Source organism: Oncorhynchus gorbuscha, linkage group LG10, assembly GCF_021184085.1.
Source record: "Oncorhynchus gorbuscha isolate QuinsamMale2020 ecotype Even-year linkage group LG10, OgorEven_v1.0, whole genome shotgun sequence".
Taxonomy (NCBI): domain Eukaryota; kingdom Metazoa; phylum Chordata; class Actinopteri; order Salmoniformes; family Salmonidae; genus Oncorhynchus; species Oncorhynchus gorbuscha.
This window is the reverse complement of record NC_060182.1, coordinates 70576406-70589082: the sequence shown is the minus strand read 5'-3', so window position 1 is coordinate 70589082 and position 12677 is coordinate 70576406.

The following is a 12677-nucleotide window of genomic DNA, read 5'->3' as shown; positions in this document are numbered from 1 at the left end:
GGGTGGGAGGTAAGGGATGTAGAGTGGAGACCGGAGACTAGCTCCCTGATGCACTGTGTACATTTTACACAGCTGGGGTGGGAGAAATGAGATCGCTTATATTACCGGTATCTGCTTGCGTACTGAATAAAACCATGTAGTGACAGTTCAGGTTTTTTAAAAAATTCTCTGGAGAGATTACTGGCAGGCATTTTTAACCACAAATGTTCACAATGTAGGAGTTATTGTGCCAATGATGAATACAGTTTCTGATGCATTGTCACTGTGTGTTCTCTTGTCCCTGCAGCTGACCAATCTGAACCTGATTAACAGGGTGCTGAGTAGAGGGGTTATCACCCTGACCCACGCGGTGCAACATGGTGCTGTGACCCAGCGGCCTGTCAGGGTGATCCACTCTGGCACAGGCCCCATCAGCAGCACTACTAGGTTAGTCAAACACATCCAACCTATTTAACAGACACCTTCCTAAAGAAACACAAGATGCTCAGGTGCAACACGCAATACAGTTATACTAAACCACGTGCAGGAAATTCTCAAACATTCAACCTCCAGCTGTGTACCCCCTCTAAGCACCAGGGTCAGCGCACTCTCAAATATTGTTTTTTTGCCATCATTGTAAGCCTGACACACACACAATATATGGTACATTTATTAAGCAAAAGAATGAGTGTGAGTTTTTGTCACGACCCGACTTGTGGGAAGTGACAAAGATCGCTTATAGGACCAGGGCACAAATAATAATATAATAATAATCCATAATTGTTCTCTTTATTTAGCCATCTTACATATAAAACCTTATTTGTTAATCAAAAATTGTGTTTTTTTTAAAACTTAATTTAACCAGGTAGGCCAGTTGAGAACAAGTTCTCATGTACAACTGCGACCTGGCCAAGATAAAGCAAAGCAATCCGACAAAAAACAACAACACAGAGTTACATGTGGGATCATCAAAAGTAAGGTCAATAACACAGGAGAAAAAATCTATATACTGCGTGTGCAAATGGAGTAAGGAGGTAAGGCAGTAAATAGGCTATAGTAGCGAAGTCAATACAATTTAGCAAATTAACATGTGCAGATGAGGATGTGCAAGTAGAAATACTGGTGTGCACAAGAGAAAAAAACAAGTAAATAAAAACAATATGAGGTAGGTAGATGGATGGGCTATTTGCAGTTGGGCTGTGTACAGCTGCAGCAATCGGTAGGTTGCTCAGGTAGCTGATGCTTAAAGTTGGTGAGGGAGAAATAAGTCTCCAACTTCAGCGATTTTTGCAATTCGTTCCAGTCATTGGCAGCAAATAACTGGAAGGAAAAGCGGCCAAAGGTAGGTGATGGCTTTGGGGGTGACCAGTGAGATATGCTGGAGTGTGTGCTGTGGGTGGGTGTTGCTATGGTGACCAGTGAGCTAAGATAAGGCGGAGCTTTACCTAGCAAAGACTTATAGATGACCTGCAGCCAGTGGGTTTGGCGACTAATATGTACCGATGGCCAGCCGACGAGAGCATACAGGTCGCGGTAGTGGTTAGTATATGGGGCTTTGGTGACAAAACGGATGGCATTGTGATAGACGGCATCCAGTTTGCTGAGTGTTGGAGGCTATTTTGTAAATGACATCACCGAAGTCGAGGATTGGTAGGATAGTCAGTTTTACGAGGGTATGTTTGGTAGCGTGAGTGAAGGAGGCTCTGTTGCGAAATAGGAATACAATTCTAGATTTAATTTGTGATTGGAGATGCTTAATGTGAGTCTGGAAGGAGAGTTTACAGTCTCGCCAGACACCTAGGTATTTGTAGTTGTCCACATATTCTAAGTCAGAATCGTCCAGAGTAGTGATGCTAGTCGGGCGGACGGGTGCAGGCAGCAATTGGTTGAAGAGCATGCATTTTGTTTTACTAGCATTTTAAGAGCAGTTGGAGGCCATGGAAGGAGTGTTGTATGGCATTGAAGCTCGTTTGGAGGTTTGTTAACGCAGTGTCCAAAGAAGGGCCAGATGTATACAGAATGGTGTCGTCTGCGTAGAGGTGGATCAAGGAATCACCTACAGCAAGAGCGACATCGTTGATATATACAGCGAAAAGAGTCGGCCTGAGAATTAAACCATGTGGCACCCCCATAGAGACCGCCAGCGGTCTGGACAACAGACCCTCCAATTTGACACTGAACTCTATCTGAGAAGTAGTTGGTGAACCAGGCGAGGCAGTCATTTGAGAAACCAAGGCTGTTGGGTCTGCAAATAAGAATACAGTGATTGACAGAGTCGAAAGCCTTGGCCAGGTTGATGAAGACGGCTGCACAGTACTGTCTTTTATCGATGGCAGTTATGATATTGTTTAGTAGCTTGAGCGTGGCTGAGGTGCACCCGTGACCAGCTTGGAAACCAGATTGCACAGCGGAGAAGGTACGGTGGGATTCAAAATGGTCAGTAATCTGTTTGTTAACTTGGCTTTTGAAGACTTTAGAAAGGCAGGGCAGGATGGATATAGGTCTGTAACAGTTTGGGTCTAGAGTGTCACCCCCTTTGAAGAGGCGGATGACCACGGCAGCTTTCCAATCTTTAGGAATCTCGGACGATATGAAAGAGAGGTTGAACAGGCTAGAAATAGGGGTTGCAATAGGGGTTGGATCATTTTAGGAAGAGAAGGTCCAGATTGTTTAGCCCGGCTGATTTGTACGGGTCCAGGGTTTGCAGCTCTTTCAGAACATCAGCTATCTGGATTTGGGTTAAGGAGAAGCTGGGGAGGCTTGGGCAAGTAGCTGCGGGGGGTGCGGAGCTGATTGCCGGGGTTGGGGTTGCCAGGAGGAAAGCATGGCCAGCCGTAGAGAAATGCTTCTTGAAATTCTCGACCATCGTGGATTTATCGGTGGTGACAGTGTTTCCTAGCCTCAGTGCAGTAGGCAGCTGGGAGTAGGGGCTTTTATTCTCCATGGACCTTAAAGTGTCCCAAAACCTTTTGGAGTTAGAGCTACAGGATGCAAATTGCTGTTAGAAAAAGCTAGCCTTTTCTTTCATAACTGACTGTGTGTATTGGTTCCTGACTTCCCTGAAAAGTTGCATATCACAGGGACCATTCGATGCAGTATGCCACAGGATGTTTTTGTGCTGGTTGAGGGCAGTCAGGTCTGGAGTGAACCAAGGGTTATGTCTGTTCTTAGTTCTACATTTTTTAAAAGTGGAATGCTTATTTAAGATGGTGAGGAAATTACTTTTAAAGAACAACGAGGCATCCTCTACTGACGGGATGAGGTCAAAATCCTTCCAGGATACCCGAGCCAGGTCGACTAGAACAGCCTGCTCGCAGAAGTGTTTTAGGGAGTATTTGACAGTGATGAAGGGTGGTCGTTTGACCACGGACCCATAGCGGATACAGGCAATGAGGCAGTGATCGCTGAGATCCTGATTGAAAACAGCAAAGGTGTTGGGAAAGTTGGTAAGGATAATATCTATGAGGGTGCACAGGTTTATGGATTTAGGGTTGTACCTGGTGAGTAACTTTATAATTTGTGTGAGATTGAGGGCATCTAGCTTAGATTGTAGGATGGCCGGGGTGTTAAGCATATCCCAGTTTAGGTCACCTAACAGAACGAACACTGAAGATAGATGGGGGGCAATCAATTCACATATAGTGTCCAGGGCACAGCTGGGAGCTGAGGGAGGTCTATAACAGGCGGCAACAGGGAGAGACTTATTTCTGGAGAGATTTTTTTTAAAATTAGAAGCTCAAACTGTTTGGGTAAAGACCTGGAAAGTATGACAGAACTTTGCAGGCTATCTCTGCAGTAGATTGCTCCTCCTCCTCCTTTGACAGTTCTATCTTGATGGTAGTTGGGGATGGAAATGTCAGAATTTCTGGAGGCCTTCCGAAGCCAGGATTCAGACACAGCAAGGACATCAGGGTTGGCGGAGTGTGCTTAAGCAGTGAGTAAAATGAACTTAGGGAGGAGGCTTCTGATGTTAACATGCATTCATGGGTACAGAAGTCAACAAATGAGAGCACTTGGGGACACACAGGGCCTGGGTTACCCTCTACATCACCCGAGGAACAGAGGAGGGGTAGGATGAGGGTACGGCTAAAGAGAATAAAAGGAGCAGATTTCTGGGTGTGGTAGGATAGATTCAGGGCATAATGTACAGACAGGGGTATGGTAGGGTGCGGGTACAGTGGAGGTAAATCTAGGCATTGAGTGATGATAAGAGAGGTTGCATCTCTGGAGGCACTAGTTATGCTAGGTGAGGTCACCGCATGTGTGGGAGGTGGGACAAAAGAGCTACATGAGGCATGTTGAATTGGACTAGGGGCTCCGCAGTAAAATAAAACACTGATAACAACAGTATACTAGGCATATTGATATTAGAGAGAGACATAAAGCGAGGCATAAAGCAATCACAGGTGTTGATTGGGAGAGCTAGCTAAGACAACAACGGGTAAGACAACAACAGTTAATCAGCTAAGACAACAACAACAGGTAAAATGGCGATGAATGGGCAGAGAGGGTCTGTTAACTACACACAGGGCCTAAGTTCGATGCTGGGGCCGACAGATAAACAAAATGGCGTACCGTGATTAATGAACAGTCCAGCAGGCATCAGCTAGGTAGCCAAGTGATCATTGGGTCCAGTGAACAGCAATAGATGAAACAGGGAAGCCGTTAGGTAGTCGTTACTATGCTAGCTGGGAGATACGCCTGTTCTCGAGGTTAACTGGTGCTAGCTTCGGGACAAGGGCATCACCGACGTCCGGCAAAGGCCAATTGGCAAAAGAGGTATTGTAGCTGGAGTAATTTTGTTTGCTAGCCGGGAGATGCACCTGGCTCGAGGCTAACTGATGCTAGCTTCAGGACAAGGGCGTTAGCCACTCCGGTGCGTCCGGTGCAAAGGTACAGGACTTACGGCAGGAATCCGGTGATGTAGTGGCTTCTAGTCGTGTTAGTGAAGAGTCCAGGAGGCTTCAGCTGTGTAGCCGAGTGATCATAGGGTCCACTGAGCAGGCCTCGGGTTTGGGCCACTCGGTAGCAGCTAGCTAGCTGCGATGATCCGGTGTAATGGTCCAGAGCTTATGGCAGGAATCTGGTGATGTATGATGTAGTGGGGAAGCAGTCCGATATGCTCAGGATTGATATCGCGCTATGCAGACTGGCAGGTATTATCTAGGCTAAAAGTGGCTGGTGATTGAGCTAAAGGTAAAGGCCGCTAGCTGTGGCTAACAATAACTAAATAGCTAGTAGCTAATTAGCTGGTTAGCTCTGATAGCTAGCTTCAGATGGAGGTTCTAGCTATAAGGTCTAAAAATAGCAGATCCATATCACATTGGATGAGGCGGGTTGCCGGAAGGTATATTTAATTTAAAAATGGAAAAAGAGATTGAAGTATAATATACACGGGACAACAACAAACACATCCGCACTGCTATGCCATCTTGGAACTCAAGGAGAAGGGTGTGCTTGGAAGAATACACAAAGGATGCCTATAACTCTGCAATGTTGGGTTGTATTGTAGAGAGTCTCAGTCTTAAATAATTTTCCACACAGTCTGTGCCTGTATTTAGTTTTCATGCTAGTGAGGGCCGAGAATACACTCTTACATACAGTGGGGAGAACAAGTATTTAAAACACTGCCAATTTTGCAGGTTTTCCTACTTACAAAGCTTGTAGAGGTCATAGGTACACTTCAACTGTGAGAGACGGAATCTAAAACAAAAATCCAGAAAATCACATTGTTTGATTTTTAAGTAATTAATTTGCATTTTATTGCATGACATAAGTATTTGATACATCAGAAAAGCAGAACTTAATATTTGGTAGAGAAACCTTTGTTTGCAATTACAGAGATCATACGTTTCCTGTAGTTCTTGACCAGGTTTGCACACACTGCAGCAGGGATTTTGGCCCACTCCTCTATACAGACCTTCTCCAGATCCTTCAGGTTTCAGGGCTGTCGCTGGGCAATATGGACTTTCAGCTCCCTCCAAAGATGTTCTTTTGGGTTCAGGTCTGGAGACTGGCTAGGTCACTCCAGGACCTTGAGATGCTTCTTACGGAGCCACTCCTTAATTTCCCTGGCTGTGTGTTTCGGGTCGTTGTCATGCTGGAAGACCCAGCCGCAACCCATCTTCAATGCTCTTACTGAGGGAAGGAGATTGTTGGCCAAGATCTCGCTATATATGGCCCCATCCATCCTCCCCTCAATACGGTGCAGTCGACCTGTCCCCTTTGCAGAAAAGCATCCCCAAAGAATGATGTTTCCACCTCCGTGCTTCACAGTTGGTATGGTGTTCTTGGGGTTGACCTCATCCTTCTTCCTCCAAACACGACAAGTGGAGTTTAGACCAAAAGGCTCTATTTATGTCTCATCAGACCACTTGACCTTCTCCCATTCCTCCTCTGGATCATCCAGATGGTCATTGGCAAACTTCAGACGGGTCTGGACATGCGCCGGCTTGAGCAGGGGGACCTTGCGTGCGCGACCTTGCGTGCGCTGCAGGATTTTAATCGATGATGGCGTAGTGTGTTACTAATGGTTCTTTGAGACTGTGGTCCCAGCTCTCTTCAGGTCATTGACCAGGTACTGCCGTGTAGTTCTGGGCTGATCCCTCACCTTCCTCATGATCATTCATGCCCCACGAGGTGAGATCTTGCATGGAGCCCCAGACCGAAGGTGATTGACCGTCATCTTGAACTTCTTCCATTTTCTAATAATTGCGCCAACAGTTGTTGCCTTCTCACCAAGCTGCTTGCCTATTGTCCTGTAGCCCATCCCAGCCTTGTGCAGGTCTACAATTATCCCTGATGTCCTTACACAGCCTTCTGGTCTTGTCCTTTGGGGAGAGTTTGGAGTCTGTTTGATTGAGTGTGTGGACAGGTGTCTTTTATACAGGTAACGAGTTCAAACAGGTGCAGTTACAATTTTGTTTCTGGTGTCCTTTAACAGCTCTTTGGTCTTGGCCATAGTAGAGTTTGGAGTGTGACTGTTTGAGGTTGTGGACAGGTGTCTTTTATACTAATAACAACTTCAAACAGGTGCCATTAATACAGGTAACGAGTGGAGGACAGAGGAGCCTCTTAAAGAAGAATTTACAGGTCTGTGGGAGCCAGAAATCTTGTTTGTTTGTAGGTGACCAAATACTTATTTTCCACTATAATTTGCAAATAAATTCATTAAAAATTCTACAATGGGATTTTCTGGATTTTTTTTCTCATTTTGTCTGGCATAGTTGAAGTGTACCTATGATGACAATTACAGGCCTCTCTCATCTTTTTAAGTGGGAGAACTTTCACAATTGGTGGCTGACTAAATACTTTTTTTGCCACACTGTATGTCATGCAATAAAATGCAAAAGAATTACTTAAAAATCATACAATGTGAATTTCTGGATTTTTGTTTTAGATTCCGCCTCTCACAGTTGAAGTGTACCTATGATAAGAATTACAGACCTCTACATGCTTTCTAAGTAGGAAAACCAGCAAAATCGGCAGTGTATCAAATACTTGTTCTCCCCACTGTAGATTCATGGTTGCAAAGGGCATCAGTGTCTTAACAGTGTGATTTTCCAAGGCAAGATACTCTGAGCACAGCCCAATCCAGAAATCTGGCAGTAGCTTCTGATTAAATTACATTTTCACAGAACCGCTTGTTGCAATTTTGATAAGGCTCTCTTGTTCAGATATCGGCAAGTGGACTGGAGGCAGGGCATGAAAGGGATAACAAATCCAGTTGTGTGTGTCATCTGTTTTGGGAAAGTACCTGCGTAATTGCCAAGTCACTCAGGTGCTTCGCTATATCACATTGACATTGTCCGTAAGCTTGAGTTCATTTGCACACTAAAAATCATACAATGATGGATAGACCTGTGTTGTCCTTGTTAATGCAGACAGAGAAGAGCTCTAACTTCTTAATCATAGCCTCAATTTTGTCTCACACATTGAATATAGTTGCGGAGAGTCCCTGTAATCCAAGATCCAGATCATTCGGGCGATAAAAAACATCACCCAGATAGACCAGTCGTGTGAGAAACTCGTCATCATGCAAGCGGTCAGACAAGTGAAAATTATGTTCAGTAAAGTAAACTTGAATATTGGTTCAGAAATAATATCCTATTGGTGAGCCAACTGGTAAATGCAGAGGGTCTTTTACTCGGTTATAAAGAATTCTTATCACTTTACAAGGTCCCTGTAACACCTAAAGATTTTGCAATTGTTTTAGATGCCATTCCCTCAGGTGTTGCTATATTATTCAGGAACATGTCAAGACCTGACCCTCAGAGCCTACCTTCTATTGACCCTGTTGACTCATCAGTAGGAAAGATTTGTTTCTCTTTTGGTCCATTCAACAACAGAGCGATACGATCCTTGTTTCAGCAGGATGTTGTATCTATACCTTATGTCATGCCTTATTGGAATGGATTTATTGATAATATCTGTTGGAAAAAAGTTTGGATGTTGCCACAAACATACCTACTTGTTAACAAAATTAAGGAAGTTTCCTTTAAAATTATTCATAAATATTATCCTGCCAACCACTATATGAAGAAGTTTAAGGGAAACATCAACTCAAATTGCTCCTTTTGTAATGACCACCCAGAAACAGTTGTGTATCTTTTTTGGCATTGTATGCATGTAAGAAAACTGTGGCAAGACATCAGTAGGTTTATAATTGAAAACATTTATGAAGATTTTACACTATTGTGGAGAGATGTACTGTTTGGATTCTTTACATACAATAGAAATAAGCGGAATCATTTTTATGTAATTAATTTCATGATTCTTTTGGCCAAATTTCATATACACAAATGTAAATTTACAAACAGAAAACCACATTTTCGTATCCTACAAAAAGAAATTGAACTGTATTTTAAGACGGTTAAATGCTCTACTAACAAAAAAGCTGTTAGAATTGTAAGTATATGCATGTCCCTTAAGGTCCTTGTGTAATTGTAATGTGATATTGTACCCCCTAGCTCGATTGTCCATTGTTTGTAATCTATGTATGCTTGTGTTCCCTCATGTGCTTTATGTATTGATTTGTTGTTAATAAAAATTTAAAATTAAATTAAAAATAAAATTAAAAATAAAGTAAACTTGAAGCTCGTCTCTCAATTTAAAAAAAACCTGTCAATACTTTGCCCCTTGATAACCATCGCATTTCTGTATGTTGTAAAAGCGTTACATGGTCACTGCCCATATCATTTCATAATGCAGAAAATACACGAGAGTTCAGGGGTCTTGCTTTAACAAAGTCACTGTAGTGTCCAAAATGTATTTCAAGCTGTCAGGCATTCCCTTGGCAGCAGCAGCCTCTCGGTGGATGCTGCAGTATACCCAAGTACCATCGGGAGCAACTGCTTGCACGCATGTTACCACTCCACTATATCTCGCTGTCATGGCTTTTGCGCCATCAGTACAGATACCAACACATATTGACCACCAAAGTCCATTTGATGTCACAAATCTGTCCAGTACTTAAAAAATATCCTCTCCTGTTGTCCTGGTTTCCAGTGGTTTGCTGAAGGTGTCTTCCTTAATTGACCCCCCCACCCACATAAACATATCCGACATATACCAGGAGCTGTGCCAGGCCTGCCACGTCTGTTGACTCATCCAGCTGTAACGCATAGAAATCACTGGCTTGTATGTGAAGCGGTAATTGTTTCAAAACATCTCCTGCCATGTCTCTGATGCATTGCGAAACGGTGTTGTTTGATGAAGGCATTTTCTGTTTAGTCTTTTGGGCCTTTTCCTCGGCAGCAGGAAGAATGAATTCCTCCACAATAGTATGGGTCTTGCCTGTCCTAGCCACTCGGTAGCTCACCATATAAGATGCTTCTAGCCCCTTCTAATGAATGGTATCTGTTGCTTTTATACATGTCTTACTACTCAAGGTCAAGGTATTGGAGTGGCCATTACAAAGCCTTGACCTCAATCCTATAGAATCCTCAATCTTATAGAACATTTGTGGGCAGAACTGAAAAAGCGTGTGCGAGCAAGGAGGCCTACAAACCTGACTCAGTTACACCAGCTCTGTAAGGAGGAATGGGCCAATTTTCACCCAACTTATTGTGTGAAGCTTGTGGAAGGCTACCTGAAATGTTTGACCCAAGTAAAAAAATGTAAAGGCAATGCTACCAAATACTAATTGAGTGTAAACTTCTGACCCACTGGGAATGTGATGAAATAAATGAAAGCATAAATAAATAATTTCACATTCATTAATAAAGTGGTGATCCAAACTGACCTAAGACAGGCAATTTTTATTAGGATTAAATGTCAGGAATTGTGAAAAACTGAGTTTAAATGTTTTGGCTAAGGTGTATGTAAACTTCCGACTTCAACTGTATAACACACTGTGGCTGAGGAAAGGCACTACTCCCAATATAAGTAAACCCCAAATAAATGTAGTTCTCATCATATTTCCGCCTCTTCTATGGTCCAACGTCCTTGTCTGTTTGGTGCTTTCCCGGGTAAGGGGACAGTAGCTCTTTGGCTGCATCAGATTCACAACTGTCAGTGTACATGCTAGTTGGGCTAACAACAAATGTAGAATTACTGATGCTAGCATTGGATGTGTTCATGGAAACAGAACAGCTTGTGTCGTCGACAGGTGCAGGTGTAGTACTGCTGGTAGAAGCAGTATTACCAGTAGAGCTGGTATGTGTCTCTATGGACGCAGACCTTGTTTTTTTTAAACCATCAATACATTTTTGAGCTAACAGAATGAGCAGCAGCTATGTTTGGCGACATACCAGTGGAATTCCTGCGAGAGTAACGGTTAATGTGATTGGATGTTAATTATTTGACAAGGCTACCTGTATTTGACATTGTGTTGTTATTTCGCTGAACTCTAGATGGTTTAATTTTTATTTTGGGCAGTGAAACAATAGGGAAAAAACCTTACTCAAATGTATAGCCCCGTTGGAAAATCTAAATGGATTGTTTGAAAATGTGACAAAAGATTATTTGGAGTACCCGACCGCATTTCACTTATCCCTGGGGAATACCTGCCTTCACTTATGTCCACAGATGCGGTAAAAAAAATTGAACTCAACCAAAACAATTATCATAGATTTCCCCCCAGAAAAATGTGCCTAGGCTATTGTTTATATGTGTATTTCACAGTATGTTGAGGTAAAAATTAGAGTATAATGCTTGGATGGATGTCAACCCCAATACATGTTCATGTCATCGTTACCAATCAACTCCATTAGAGTTTTAAAAAACAACTGACTGCCATCAATGATTTCTGTATGCTAGCTTTGTTAACCAGCTTATATGACGGGAATTAGATTTAGCAGTGTCTTCTTCTAAACCTGCAAAGGGACAAGTCCTACATAAACTCAGCAAAAAAAGAAACAGCCCTTTTTCAGGACTTATGAATTGTCTTTAAAAGATAATTCATAAAATCCAAATAACTTCACAGATCTTCATTGTAAAGGATTTAAACATTGTTTCCCATGCTTGTTCAATGAACCATAAACAATTAATGTACATGCACCTGTGGGACAGTCGTTAAGACACTAACAGCTTACAGATGGTAGGCAATTAAAGTCAGTTATGAAAATGAAGGACACTAAAGAGGCCGTTATACTTACTCGGAAAAATACCAAAAGAAAGTTGCCCAGGGTCCCTGCTCGTCTGCGTGAACATGCCTTAAGCATGCTGCAAGGAGGCATGAGGACTGCAGTTGTGGCCAGCGCAATAAATTGCAATGTTCGTATTGTGAGACACCTAAGACAGCGCTACAGGGAGACAGGACGGACAGCTGATCGTCCTCGCAGTGGCAGACCACGTGTAACAACCCCTGCACAGGATCGGTACATCCGAACATCACACCTGCGGGACAGGTACATCATGGCAACAACAACTGCCCGAGTTACACCAGGAATGCACAATCCCGCCATCAGTGCTCAGGCTGTCCGCAATAGGCTGAGAGGCTGGACTGAGGGCTTGTAGGTCTGTTGTAAAGCAGGTCCTCACAGTTTTGTCTCACCAGAGGTGATGGTCTGATTTGCGTTTATCATCGAAGGAATGAGCATTACACCGAGGTCTGTACTCTGCAGTGGGATCGATTTGGAGGTGGAGGTCAGTCATGGTCTGGGGCGGTGTCACATCATCATCGGACTGAGCTTGTTGTCATTGCAGGCAATCTCAATGCTGTGCATTACAGGGAAGACATCCTCCTCCCTCATCTGGTACCCTTCCTGCAGGCTCATCCTGACATGACCCTCCAGCATGACAATGCCACCAGCCATGATGCTCATTCCGTGTGTGATTTCCTGCAAGACAAGAATGTCATTGTTCTGCCATGGCCAGCGAAGAGCCCAGATCTCAATCCCATTAAGCACATCTGGGACCTGTTGGATTGGAGGGTGAGGGCTAGGGCCATTCCCCCCCGAAATGTCCAGGAACTTGCAGGTGCCTTGGTGGACGAGTGGGTTAACATCTCACAGCAAGAACTGGCAAATTTGGTGCAGTCCATGAGAAGGAGATGCACTGCAATACTTAATGCAGCTGGTGGCCACACCAGATACTGACTGTTACTTTTGACCCCCCCTTTGTTCAGGGACACATTATTCCATTTCTGTTAGTCACATGTCTGTGGAACTTGTTCAGTTTATGTCTCAGTTGTTGAATCTTTTTATATTCATACAAATATTTACACATGTTAAGTTTGCTGAAAATAAACACAGTTG